General features: G+C 37.9%; 1 protein-coding gene across 17 annotated transcripts in view; it reads right to left on the reverse strand.

Moving 5' to 3' along the window:
* Positions 1–14657, reverse strand: part of FARS2 (phenylalanyl-tRNA synthetase 2, mitochondrial) — a 619002-nt gene that overhangs the window by 516048 nt on the left and 88297 nt on the right. For 12 of the 17 annotated variants that reach the window (XR_002072565.2, XM_019419846.2, XM_019419849.2 and 9 more), the window contains one exon: positions 5057–5091. The exons of 3 other annotated variants lie outside the window; for them this stretch is intronic. The gene's annotated coding sequence lies outside the window, so the exon portion shown is untranslated. Of the gene's footprint in view, positions 1–1615; positions 1639–5056; positions 5096–14657 lie in introns of those variants that run through there. 2 more of the 17 variants (XM_019419840.2, XM_053904929.1) reach the window with 2 other exon arrangements.

The raw sequence follows: 14657 nt of genomic DNA on the forward strand, positions 1-14657 counted from the left end.
CATTTCTGTCTCCATTTTGTCTCCTCTTTTTCTCCTCAGCCGCCATGCAGGTAATTCCTCCTCTGCCGACATACAATTAATCCACACCATTGACAGCCTCCAGACAGGAAAGACAGAAGATGGCACAGCCTTGACCTGAAATGACACGCAGCTTCCAGGGAAGGACCCCAATACCCCCGACAAGGGAAGTTTCACGTAGCCATTCCCAAGACCCACTATCATCTTTCTGTTAAGGATATGGTACTATTGCTTCCCTAGTAATTTCTAGTATTAGGAAATGTACGTGAAACATGATTTTGTGAAACACCAAATTCCTGACTTTGACTTTCAAGGAAAATAGCTTAAAATTAAATGGATTCGTTTATTAACATAAGAATCATGAGGATTAGGGGTGTCTGGTTGGCTCAGTCGGTGAAGCATGTGACTCTTGAATTGGGGACTGTAAATTCAAGCCCCATGTTGGGTATAGAGATTACTTAAAAATAAAATTATGGGGATCAGAGGAGAAAAGGGAGAATTCCCATGAAGCATTCTGAAGACTTAGGAATAAAATTAAAATAAAATAAAATAAAATAAAATAAAATAAAATAAAATAAAATAAAATAAAATAAAATAAAATAAAATAAAATAAAATAAAATAAATAAAAATAAAATAAAATAAAATAAAATAAAAACACCCACATTGCTGGTAGGATTAACTTTTTACTCAAAGCAGACCTTAGTATTTGCTCTTTGATCTAATAAAATATAATCAATGAGTTTGGAATATTTCTAGGATATGCAGTCATTCTCCTGGGACATATGCCACTGTTCCACATCAAACAAAACCTTTTTCCTGGGCATCTGATAGAAGCGAGGTCATATGAAAAGACATCTCATAGGTGACTGACTAGTTTTACAAGGGCAAGATAGTTTATCACAGAGTGAGGTCTCATCAATAAATAGCAAAACTGATTCAACATCGGCGTTTAGTTACTGTAATGATTAAATGTGGGGGGAAAAAAAAAAGGTGCCTGGGTGGCTCAGTTGGTTGAGCATCTGACTCTTGATTTTGGGTCACAGTTCCTGAGTTTGAGCTCCACATCAGGCTCTTCACTGACATTGCGGGCCTGCTTGGGATTCTCTCCCCGCCCCCCCCCCCCCCCGACTCTCCCCTGCTCATGCTCTCTCTCGCAAAATAAATAAACTTAAAAAAAATCTTTAGTTTCCATTCATTTTTATAATAGCAACATATGAAGCCCAAGAAAGAATTTATGTATTATAACTTATATGCCATGAACATTGTTAAAATAGTATGTTTGAGAAAATATATATATTCAGGAAAGAACAGTAAACAAGCAGGTATCATGATCATTATTAATATAGTATTTTTGAGAAAAACAGAATATATAGAAAAGGCTAGCAAATCTGGGAAGTATGTAGGAAATTTACAAGAAGCATGTTCCAGAGCACTGAGCATGAAAATATGGACAGCTCCCACTCATTCTTCAACAAACAGGGGTAGTGCCAAGCACTGGGGATTTCTGGGAAATGTGACCTAGCCATGAAACACTGTGGCAAACTATAGACAAATGCACAGAAAGCGGGCTAGAGTGCTAAATACCATAAACATTACCATACAGTGCCCTGGGACTCCAGGAACTATTGGCAGAGATGATCAGAAAAAACCCACTCAAAGATGTAAACTTCTGAGAATTCCTGCCATCTGGACAGGATTAGGACCTGTGTAATGGAATGCAGCATCTTGAACACTGGGAAAGGCAAGTCACTGCTGCAGAAACATCCAGGGAACAGCACCCACCAGTTCTGTGTGGATTCTATGCAGAACCTTGGGACAAGTGACAAGCTATGCAAAAGACAGCTGACGAGAAAAGAAAGACACATTTTAAAGGTACACCAGGCAGATTGTAAACACACCAAAGCAAATCTAGCAAGTAGCTTTAGATTCCTGGGAATGGAGACAATTCATGAGACAGAAAACAGCACAACATGAAAATAAGTTAATTAGTAAAAAAGTTGTTTGCATACTAAAAAAAAAAAAAAAAAAAAAAAAAAAAAAAGGAAAGATAATTCTGCTGAGTCTCTAATGAAAACACTGAAACTTTTATTTTTTCTATACAATCAATATAGAAAGCAATTATCCATAAAAGTTATGAAAACAATTATCCATAAAAGTTGGATTTTCCTTTGGAACCAATGAGGTCACATTACCTTCAGACTCTGAATTTTTCCTTCCCAATATCATCAAGTTCCCACCTAGACACATAAAAAGTATAAAAATATACAATAATTTATTTAAATATCTGCTTTAAATAAATTTTCAAAGCAATTTTTAAATAAATTTTGTCTAAAATAATAATTATTGGAGTGCTTGGTTGGCCCAGTTGGTTATGCATCCGGCTCTTAGTTTCAGCTCAGGTCATGACCTCATGGTTTGTAAGTTTGAGCCCAGCATAGGGCTTCACACTGGACAAGGCAGAGCATGCTTGGGATTCTCTCTCTCTTTCTGCCTCTCTCCACTCCTCCCCAGACCTCTCTCTTTCTCTCCCTCAAAATAAATAAATAAACTTTAAAAAAATAAAAATAAAAAAATAAAATAAAATTATAATTGTTCCTCTGAAAATATGAACAGATTTCATTGATTAATATCCAAGGAAGTGTGACAACTTCCCAAAAACCTTTCTTCTTGGTGGAAAGCAACGTACAGTCTCTAGGTAAGTTATAAAATCATTTATAACAGGGTAAATACTTTACAACCAATCATTTTTTTTTTCATTTTAGGACTTTAGCCAATGTAAGAACATAAACCAGAAGGTAATGGAACATAACTTCCAGAAGGAAGAAACCAAAGTATTATTGGCCACACATAACTGTCTCTCTAGAAATCTCAAATGAATTGACAAACTATTAGAACAAATAACAGGATGCTCAAGGGAATAAATGTAAAATTCCTAAAAAGCAATAGTATTTTTCAATCCCAGCAATAACCAACAAGAAATAAAGTTATAATGAAAACAAAATCTTTTATAATAACTAAGTAGCCCCCCCCCCCCCCCGCCTTATAAACAGTTTCATTTTCCACGGTTCCGGTTACCCTCAGTCAACCACGGCCCAGGATATGATCCTCCTTCTGACATATTTTCAGAAGGTCAGTAGTAGCCTAACACAACATCACAAGCATACATCATTCACCTTGCTTCATCTCTTCACACAAGCATTTTATCACCTCACATCATCACAAGAAGAGTAACTACAGGACAGTAAGAAATTCCGAGAGAGACATACCACATTCACATAACTTTCATTACAGCATACTGTTATAATTGTTCTATTTTATTATCATTGTTAATCTCTCCCTGTGTCTAATTTATAAACTTTATCATAGGTATGTATATATAGGAAAAACATAGGATACATAGAGTTCAATACATTCTGTGGTTTCAGGTGCCTGCCAGGGGTCTTAGACCAAATTCCCCAGAACTAGGGGAGGAACTACTGCATATAAAAAGGCCTATATGAAGCAAATTACAAAAATTTACCAAAAGCCATGAAAGAAGATCAAATAAATAGAAAGAGATATATGTTGAATGGGAAGATTGAATAATATAAAAATGCCAGCTCTATCCAAATTATTTTGATGTAATTTCTAACAGCAATTTCTCCGGGGTGTGAGGGGAAAGTTAAGAGGACTTGAGGGGCACCTGGGTAGCTTAGTCGGTTGGGTGTCCGACTTTGGCTCAGGTCATGATCTCACACAGTTCGTGGGTTTGAGCCCCGCATCCGGCTCTGTGCTGACAGCTCAGAGCCTGAAGCCTGCTTCGGATTCTGTGTCTCCCTCTCTCTGCCCCTTCCCAGCTCATGCTCAGTCTCTCTCTGTCTCTCAAAAATGAATAAACGTTAAAAAAAAAAAAAATTTTAAAAGAGGTCTTGAAATACCACCTAAGTTCATTTGAAAAATTAAACAAGTGACAGAAGCTAGCAATTTTTTGAAAAATAAATAAGAAAAAAGGAACAATGAAAACTCGCAAGAGGGGCACCTGAGTGGCTCAGTTAGCTGAGCATCTGACTCTTGATTTCAGCTCAGGTCATGATCTTGTGGTTCATGGGATTGAGCCCCACACTGGGCTCTGTGCTGCCAGCACAGAGCCTGCTTGGGATTCTCTCTCTCTGCCCTCCCCTGCTCATGCTCTCTCTCAAAATAAATAAACATTTTTTTAAAAATGGCAAAAGACCTGACATAGCAAACAGATTCTGAGGAATTTTAAAATTTAATATACATCCTCACAAATCAATGTAGAAACAAATTCCATAAGACATAGTGTTAAGAAACTGACTATTTGGGAGAAAAATGAACTCATCTTCACATCATATGCCAAAACAGACTGTAGAGAGTTCTGTAGAGTTCTATGTTTAAAAACAAAAGAAAACAAACAAAAACAGAAGAAATATTAGTAATTTTTTAACTGATCTGGGGTTAAGAATGACTGTTATGAGAAGAAGTAAATGAAATAAATGAATGGAAGACACATAAGTTTGACCATATGAAAATTTAAGACTGCTGATGTTTGTAACCATCAGAAAATTTAAGTTTAAAAAAGAAAATGGGGAAAATCTCTGCAGTGAATGACACAGCCAGCCACTATTTACTAGGGCTCTGGGACAGAATGTAAGCTCTTTGAAATGCTGATGGTCTTTTCAACATTCTATGCCATATAAATAGTTGTTTACATCATTTTAAATATAGATCTGGAAAACAAAAGCATACATTTTATTTCAAAAACAAATCTGGGCTTTTGAAAATAGTTTATTTGCCCATAGAGTTATGAGTTCCCACATATGTGAAGAAATATCTTTGATCCTAGGAAGAGCTTGAAAAGACTCAGCTTTCAGTTACACCGGTATGAAGTAAAGTCTCTGAGACTTAAAAAACCATCAGCCTTCCATGTCTTTGTTCTTCCAGAGAAAAAACTGTCTTATTTTAAAACTCTAGAGTGATATATTTAGAACTAAGATTTTTTTCCTCCACTCTGAGCTTTCTTACAAAAAGCAACCTTACCTTTTAGTCTGTTTTAATCCCAAAGGAGACAGTATGTGAAAAATAAAAATAAAACACAATCGGAAAAAACAGTTGAAAATTAATGGTTCAAATACATTTGAGCCTCTGTAATTTTTCATATTGTCATACCAGAGCTCTATGCAGAAGAAATAGGTGCAGTGTTTCTCCAAATTTGCACTAGTGGGGGTAGCACCTCTGAGGTACAGCACAGTGTGAACAATAAAATCTCGTCCCTCTTGTCTCTGTAAAACGTAAAATGCCTGCCCCAAGGCTATAAAAAGAATGGAGTTGAATGCACAAATATCCACTATCTACTAGGCTTGTTGTACACATAAGCACTAATGCTTACTATTTGACAGTACAACTAAATAAAAACAAGGCTATTGTTTGCATATCAAATGTTAATTTGTTTTACTTTCTACTTTGATAAATATTACGTTCTCTAATTACATACAATTTCTCCCAAACTTAACCTGTAGAAGTAATAGTGAAAAACTCATTCATGATATTTCTACACAATGAATCACTTGATGTAATTTTATTTCACCTAATAGCATTGCTAAAGTAATTTTTTTCTCCATTGCTAAAGTATTTTTAAAAAGGATTTACATTATAATCACCAATTGTTCATAACATGTTTAGTTTTACCTAAGAATATTTGCTCAGAAGAAACAGTTTGAAATCTTTTATCTGAATGATATCTGTTCATTTAATTAAATCAATTCTAAATTTCAATACTGGTCAAAAAAAAAAAAACATCAGTATGTAAGTCAAGACACAAAGAAAAAAAAAACACATTTATAAATAGATAGAGTTTAGCAAATCAGAAAGCTTCAACACTCTTAAGAAGAAATGTCAACACAAAACACCTGCACATGATTATCCTGCTGGTTAACTATGGGTCTTTCTCTGGCATCTGTTGATTTGTCATTCCTACTTGCCCTCTATACAGTTTCTAGGAGAGTACTTGTTTCCCTTTCTGGCCTAGGTTATAATAAAGGATAAGATGGGGGCAGAATTGAAATGGAAATGGAACTTATAAACGTATGAGTCACTTAAAACAGCAAAAACTCATGAAGTGAGGACACTGATTTGGAAGTAGCAATTTTGGACAAATACATCTTACTAGAGTACAGTCACATATGCCAGGGAACCACTGTTCTCACAGGTCAAATGGCAACAAATGGTCACATGACTTAGAAACCAAATTTAGGTCCACTGACTTCAGAGAAATCATTACATCATCATAAAAATCATAAAAGAGCAATATCAGACCCTAATCTTAATATAGAGATAGATGGCAAAGGACAAGGGTTCCACATTACCACAGGATAAGCATGGCTTAACAGAAGACCATGGAAGGGGGGAAAAGAAAAAAGTTACAGAGAAGAAAGGAGGCAAACCATAAGAGACTCTTAAATACAGAGAACAAACTGAGGGTTGATGGGGGTGGAGAAGGGAAAGTGGGTGATGAGCATTGAGGAGGGCACCTGTAGGGATGAGCACTGAGTGTTGTATGGAAACCAATTTGATAATAAATTATATAAAAAATAAATAAATATAAATAAATAATAAAATAAAAAATCACCATCCATGAAATCAAAGAGTTTAAAATATATGAAGCTGGAACATCACAGTATTCACAGTGAAACACAGAAATACGCTTATAAAAGAACACATGATTAACAGAAGAAGAGCCATCAGGTCCTGCAGATGTACATGAGGAGGAACAGCAAATGCAGACAATGCCTGGTAATGCATTCGTGGAAGAGGTGAGACTCCGACTGGTTATTCCATAATAAGTCAAGTTCAGACAGCCAAAAAAGTATAGAGAAAAGGCAGCAGATGGTATACATACAAGAAAAGTCAAATCAGAGTTCAAAGTTACAACAAATACTTAATGTTGTATGCTACTGGTCTAATATCTGGCTAGGGATTGCTCGAAATACCAACAGGCCAGTCAGACACAGGAAGCCAAACAAAAGCCAAACAGCAGTTTTACAAGTAACATTGGCCGAAAACAACTTCTAAAATTCAACAATAAATGGAGACCAGCAATTAAGAAAGGTTCCAGGTGATTATATCCTTTAAACAAGGTTCAAAACCTAGTGAGGCAGGACTTTCCTTACACATTTTACAGATTTCACTAAAGGACTCTCTTCAAAATATCTTAACATGATCATGTTGATCAAAATAAAAGTAAATCAAACCTGATGCTATAACTTCATCACTCTGTGTTTTATAATCTTGCTGATAACGGCAATTCAGTCATTTCAAATCAGCAGCAAACTCCAGCAAAAACAGGGGTTTTGAAAGTAAAAGTCCTGGGTTCAAATCTACACCCACCTTAACTAGCAAGTCATTTAATATCACAAAACCTCATCTGAAAAAATGGTAATAAATGCTATGAAATGAGATCTATATATCTGTATGGGTATAGATGATATTTAAACATACACACACACAAACACACACACACAGAATCTACACATAGAATCTAGCTGGGTGTCTCACACACAATGAGTGAGCTTTACACCCATTTCTTTTTCTTATCTTCTTGCCTATTTCAAGTAAAACCAAAATGTATAGAACCACTTAAATACTGACTGCTCCTAAGCACATCTTTTAGTTTCCTCTAATTTCACTGACATAATTCCATGAAAGCAGTAAAAAAAAGTAATGGTGATAAAGAATATCCAGACAATTCAAAAAGAAGAATGGTACATTTTAGAAATTACCAATACAAAAAGAAAGCATTCTGAATAAATCCAAGGTCATATAAAAAAGTCAGTATTAGCAAAACATTCTTGATTTGATCTATAAACCTAAGAATTATTCATTTTGCTAAATAAAAGCAAATTCCTAGTATCTGTTCTTTTATAGTCCTTAATACTGAACCAATATGTTTTTAATGTAATTCATCCATTGTCTAAGTCTAATCATCTTCCCACATGAGCATTCACCCCACTTGCCCTTCCCATATTCTCATAACTGCACTGGCACAATATCATGGGTAATATACTGATGAACAGTGTTGAAACCATGTGATATTGACCTTGTTTTCTCCATTTCCTCTGATTCGAAAATAGCTTATACCCTACATAACACAGGTATATACCTCTGGGTGCATTAAAAGTAAGGATCTCCGAGAAAGCAGGGTTTTAAATAAAGCCACTTAAGTTAATCTGAGTAGCTCAGCTACTTTAGGGATATCATCAATCATCAAAACTAGCCAGAAACTGCTAGAATAGCATCTTCCAAACTTCACATAAATAAATCTGTGAGTTTCTTAACATTCCATGCTTTCAATTAGCCTTTCTATAGCTCTGCTCGTTTTTTTATAACCATATACTTCTTCCTATTGATTCTCAGCACTCATATCTTGGCAGGAAACCATTGCCAAGCTAATAGAATGACATGCATTTATGCAGTGCTTTTAATTAAGTCATTTTGGAATCTCCTTAGCATTCTGATGTAGATGATATGTTGTCTTCCTTGAAGTGAGCACAGTTGAATTTATCTTTGTATTTCCAGTACCTGGCCCAGTGCCTGCTACATACTAGGTGATCAGTATCCATCACAAATCGCCAGAGTGACACAGTCCTGGGTTTCAATCCTGGCTCCAGGACTCTCCAAATCTAACCTGGAATGTGAGCAAATCATGTGACCTCCCAGGGTTCTAGTGTCTTTTATAAAAAATGGGAATGAAGAAATCCATTTCATAGAGTTTCTGTGAAAACTAAATGAAGTAATGTATTTAAAGTCATTTCGGAGTAGCTGGTACATAAGGGCTGGAAAAATTGTAGATTAGTTTCACTAAATCATAGATACTCCTCACACAAATCCTCTCTGAGGTCATAAATTACATAGGTAATGTCAGACTATGGATTCAGAGTAATACCTCCCTTAAGACCAATGATTATAGACAGATGGGTACTAGGCCCTAAGAAGCAGCATTCTCTGAAATTTGCCTTGATCATTTCAGAATATTTCCCACATCTGGTTTCATGGTCCAATTCTGTAAATTTTGATCTCACGGTTCCTTTAGACTCAACCCTACTATGACCCATTAACAACCATACTGTGCATCCTAGGCCAGCTAATCCCTAGTCCTCTTTATATCTATCTCCTTCCTTGTATCTAACCCTTAATATTCCATTACTGGTCCTAACATTCCAAAGAGAAATAGAGATGAATAAGCTTTGGGGTCAGATAAGAGGAAATCCCAGCCACCAGAACACTATTTTTTGAGCCCTTCCGTGTGGCCATAGAGTCCCAAGAGGTATAACAAGTATAACACGGCAGGCTAGACATGGGGGAAGCAGTGACATTTCAATGCTCCTAGAAGATGTGAAACAGGGATCTGGTGAATCTCTCATTATGAATATCTAAATACAAAGCATTTTAAAACTAAAATTCATTAGTCTATAAACATAAGTGAGAAAGACCATGGTGAATTCAGCCAAGCAAAATAAGAGAGATAATGAAATCTTTTATCTGAAGACTATCTAAGTATAAAGCCTAGAAACTTCAGAGTTCGTAAGATGGAAGTCTAAAAAATATTTGGGATAAGATTATAAATCAACAAATATTGACCAAACGTCTACTACAATAATGCAAACATTTGCAAGGTCTTCTAGAAGTTACAAGGTATGTTCAAATAAATACTTGCATAAATACTGGTAGCAAACAGCCAAATCTACCCAAGAGAATAGAAGGAATGACTATATCTCTAGGGGAGACTGGAGGCATAATCCAAAAGGGTCTGTTAATGAACATGAAATTTCTTTGATGCCACATTTCTGATTTTTTTCCTAATACATAATATCCCTATATTTGTTGTAATTATACTTACATAATAAAACACCCACTAAAAAAATCCCTCACTCTCAAAAATAAACAAACATTAAAATTAAAAAAGGGGTGCCTAGATGGCTCAACTGGTTAAGCTTCTGACTTCGGCTCAGGTCATGATTTCATGGATCATAGGTTCAAGCCCTGCATCAGGGTCTGTGCTGACAGCTCAGAGCCTGGAGCCTGCTTCAGATTCTGTGCCTCCCTGTCTCCCTGCCCTTCCCCCACTTGTGCTGTCTCTGTCTCTGTCTCTCTCTCTACACATACACACACACACACACACACACACACACACACACACACACACACACATATATATGAAAAATAAACAAACATTAAAAAATATTTTTTAATCCCCAACAGTGGGGTTCAGAAAACATTCAAAGTTAGTGAATACACTTAGGTGTTAGAAGATGGCACGCTCTGAAATGTGCTGCCCAACACTCTACTGTCGCCATCCACTCTACTATGCTTCTCTTCCATTTAGCTGTTCCTCAGTTGTATCCTTTATAATAAGGCAGTAATAGTAAGTAAGGCGATTTCCTGGGTTCTGTGAGCCAATCTAGCAAATTATTGAATCTGAGGAGGGGGTTAATGGGAACCTAAGATTCAAGCTGGTTGGTGAGAAGCATGGGTAGCAACCTGGAAAGGTGACCAGCATCTACAGGGGTTGGGGGGAGGTGGGGGTCTGGTGGGATTGAGTCCTCTCCCTGTGGGGACTGAGCTAAATCTGGGTAGCTAGTACAGAACCAAATTTAATTGTAGGATACACAGTCAGTATCTGAAGAGCTGGAAAAGTGTTTAATATGGGGGGTGGTGGAGGAACAAGCAAAGGACACATTTGGTATCAAAATTTTATGAGTGAAGTCAGCTCACAGGCACATCAAACATGGAAGGACAAAAATTACAGTCAAGAAACAACGGTGAGTTCACTCTAGATTTCACTCACATTCTTTTTGCTTTTTGTTGTTGTTCACTCACATTCTTGATTTTGAACCATCATTCTAATGTGTGGAGAAACTGAATAACGTAACGCACATGAATGATTGTGGAAATCAATAGGCTATCAAATTTTAAAAATACTGCACCAGGTGGTTGACTTCAATTTACAAAAGAAATACATTCTATCAACTTCATTACAAGTTGGATGGCAGCCCCACATGTTTTAAAGCAACAAGGTTTACGAGAGTGGGTGAAAATCCATGAGGCTATGGTGTAGCTGAAACATGGCACTCTATCACCCCACAATCTTCGCACACATAAAGCAGGACCATTTTGCAAAGGTGTGCTCTGATCTTGCAGCCCTGAAGGAAGTAGCACCAGAGGTGTTCCCTCCCTCTAACTTCTCTGACAAGACACTCCCTCAGTTCAAGGCCAGGAATGGTGAATTTGACCATGGCTGCCCTCCACCACAAGAGGTAAGGTTTATAAAAGAAACAGTAGTGGGGAAAGAAGAGCTGTTTAAAACACAGAACTGGGCTCATCATTCTAGGCCTCGGAGCTGCAGTGTAAGGTGTTCACAACTGAAATGGCTCAGAAGCTGTTCTTACAACAACTAAGAACTTACTGAGTTGTTCTTATTACAAGATAATTCCTAACAAAATGCATGTCGTAACTTAAAAGCCAAAAGGAATAAAATAGAAGGCACCAAGACACCTAAAATATTCTACCATCATTTACACTTCAAAATGACAAAGTAAGAGTAATCAACACCTGTAGACAGAGATGTGACAGACCAGAGTGCCTGGCTTAGGAAATCGAGGCAGACATTCCCCCACAGTCCTATGGGAGTTCTTCAGAACACAGCTCAGTCAGAACCTGGGGCTCCTGAATCCTAAGATGTTAATGTTTCATAACATGATATTGCCAATGAAGAGGCTAACACGGGATCCTAATGATAAAGAGGGGGGCATCCTACCTTCACATCATTCATGCTCAAAACTAACAGAGCAAAAGGACCACTCTGCAAAACCACACTATTATTCTCTAGACCAATTTCTCAAATATCTAAGCTCACAGTGGATGGACGGTAAAGGATGTAAGTGAGAAAGACTAAGCAGCCTCCTGCTATAATTAAAGTAATTTCCTACATAATGATAGGTAGACTCTTCCCAATTTATTTTCTTATAACTTGAGGAGAAGGGGATATTTAATTCTGGCCTATCCTGAAATGTAGTAAAAATGGAAGTCTCATTTACCAGCAACAAAAATAAAAGTTACACGTTTAGTTATTTTAAGATCTAACAATACTAAGATCACTATTTTTAGGTGATTTGCAAAGACCAGCATGAATCTGAAAGACTCTTTTTACCATTTAAGAACAAATCCGTTCTATACCCTGCCTGATCTCTGAAGGGGATAAAATTTCCCAGTCTGCTACTAAAAATCAGATGTACAAACCAGGAGTCAGTATGTTTCAGTAAAGCCCAGAATAGTATCAACGCCCATAAAGTGAGAATCAACACAAGGCAAGGGGTGGTGCAGGTGTAGCTGTCCCCTGCCCGTCCTCCCAGTTTTCTATTCTCAAGTGAGGCAGACTGCAGGCTGACGCCAGAATGAAAAGTAAGAAAGGAGAAAAGGAGGAAAAGGTCAACTCAGAGCTAAACGGCATGCAGGGACGCAGGCTGCACACTGCAAACCCTACGGGTGATCTTCACCGTCCACAACGTGATCTTTTCTGTGTTCTTCTCTTCACCAACCAGCTTCACAAACTATGGAGATTTCATATCAAATAATGCAAAAACTGTGAAATAATAACTGGCACCATTAGCACAGTGCTGATTAAAAGAAAGAAAGTAAAAAAAATTTTTTTTTCCTTCCTTGTTTTTCCAGGGTGGGGGTTAACTCAGCTGAACACTAGAAAGCCACAATCTCCCTTGACAGTGTTACAAATTTTTAAATGTTTATTATTTACTTTTGAGAGAGACAGAGTGAGAGCAGGGGAGGGGCAGAGAGAGACAGAGACCCAGAATCTGAAGTAGGCTCCAGGCTCTGAGCTGTCAGCACAGAGCCTGATGCGGGGCTCAAACTCAAGAACCGTGAGATCATGACCTGAGCCAAAGTCAGACACTTGACCAACTGAGCTGTCCAGGTGCCCCTCCCTCAGGAATGTTAAATGCACTATCACCCCAGCATAAGGAACCAGGCTAAGGAGCAGGTGCATCTGTGAGGGGCCTGGGCTGATTTACCATTTTCATGACTCTGTTTTCAGTCTTGTCAGTATTTCCTGTGTGTAATGCCCTTAATACCAGGTCTGGCTACCATAGTGGCCAGCTGCACTAACTAGTTAAATTCATAGAAGAGTATCTACAGATAGTTATGAGGCTGACATGTAAATTAACATAAAAGGTCTATCAATAAGTCGCTGATAACAAAATACTGCCTCTTGGGAAAGAACAGTCCACACCCCAACTGCATGCTCCCCAACTCTGAGCATCCGATGGCACTTGCAGGTGGAGACGCAGTGATGCTCAGAGCAAACACTGTGCCGTGTGGCTCACTTGGGGTCTCCCATGCGGCTATGTTCTGTACCCAAGTTTCTAGAGAGAGAAGAGTGACAAGGCCATTGACCCCAGAACACAAAGCCTTAACAAAGGTGGCAGAAAAGGAGTGAAAAGGGAGGAACCTGGCAATTTGCTCAGCAGCCCCAAGCCTGGCCAATCTCTAGTCCCTGTTGGTGCCAGTTAGGAGAGGGGGGAAACCTGGCCTGTCCTTGATAAGGACCTCCAGGAGGACCTCAAAGCAGCCATTGGAGCCCTGGGGTCAGCAGTCATGCGGGCAAGGCTTCCTCTGAAGACTCACCAGGATGGTCCTGTGCCAAATGCTAACAATTGAGGGAAATGAAAAGTGTTCCTCCTGAGAACATGTCAGGGCCCTGCCCTAGAATCTGTGATCACTCTGTCTAGAATAAATTTCCCTACAGTGACTTGGGCTTGCCCTGAGGCTCAGCTTAAGTCCTGATTACAGGGAGTTACATGGCAGAGTAAACGCTCCACTGATGGTCACTTGAAATAATGCCAAACTAAAGGAGCCTGACCAACCACCTTTGGAGTTGCTCCAGTCATATAAGAGTAAGATAGGTAATTTTCAGAGCAAATAATGTGTATGCATATTCTACGTTGTAAAACCATATAGACACACAGCCTAATAAAAACACTGTACCTGTGAATGCACCTCAACACTTCCTCCCTAACATTAGGTATTAGGAATGTTATTTTCAAATTTCCCAATTAATGCTTCAAAATGTATCCTTTTACACTCATTTATTTTTAGTGGCGTTTAAAAGGTTCCCATATTCTTATTAAACTACTGTGTTTTTAAACTGACAATGCTTGCCATTTTTAATACTACAGTAATGATTCTTTTATAACTAATTTGTCCATCACATACATTGCATGCATTAGACATAGTCATTTACAAATCATTCTTTTTCATGGTGATTAAAAAAAAACATTTGAAAAATTTGATCACTGAGTAAAAATCATACTGCCTTCCTAAACAAGTGGGAAATTTTTTCATGGCTAGACTGCAAGTACATGCAAACTATTTCTGATACTTGGTTTTAAGAACCTGTTGTTTGAGCTGGAAAATTATGCTACATCTGATAAACCACCAGAAATGCTTGTGGCTCCTATTCTTCAGCAACTTAGGGATCCCTTGCTCCTGAAGTTTGGAGGCTGGACACCGCTGAAACAGGTGCCCGCCCAGGGAGGCAGAAAGAAGCAGGTGCAATCATGCCAATCCCTGA

This window comes from Panthera pardus, unplaced genomic scaffold (genome assembly GCF_024362965.1).
Source record: "Panthera pardus isolate Hobbes unplaced genomic scaffold, ASM2436296v1 HiC_scaffold_17, whole genome shotgun sequence".
NCBI lineage: Eukaryota > Metazoa > Chordata > Mammalia > Carnivora > Felidae > Panthera > Panthera pardus.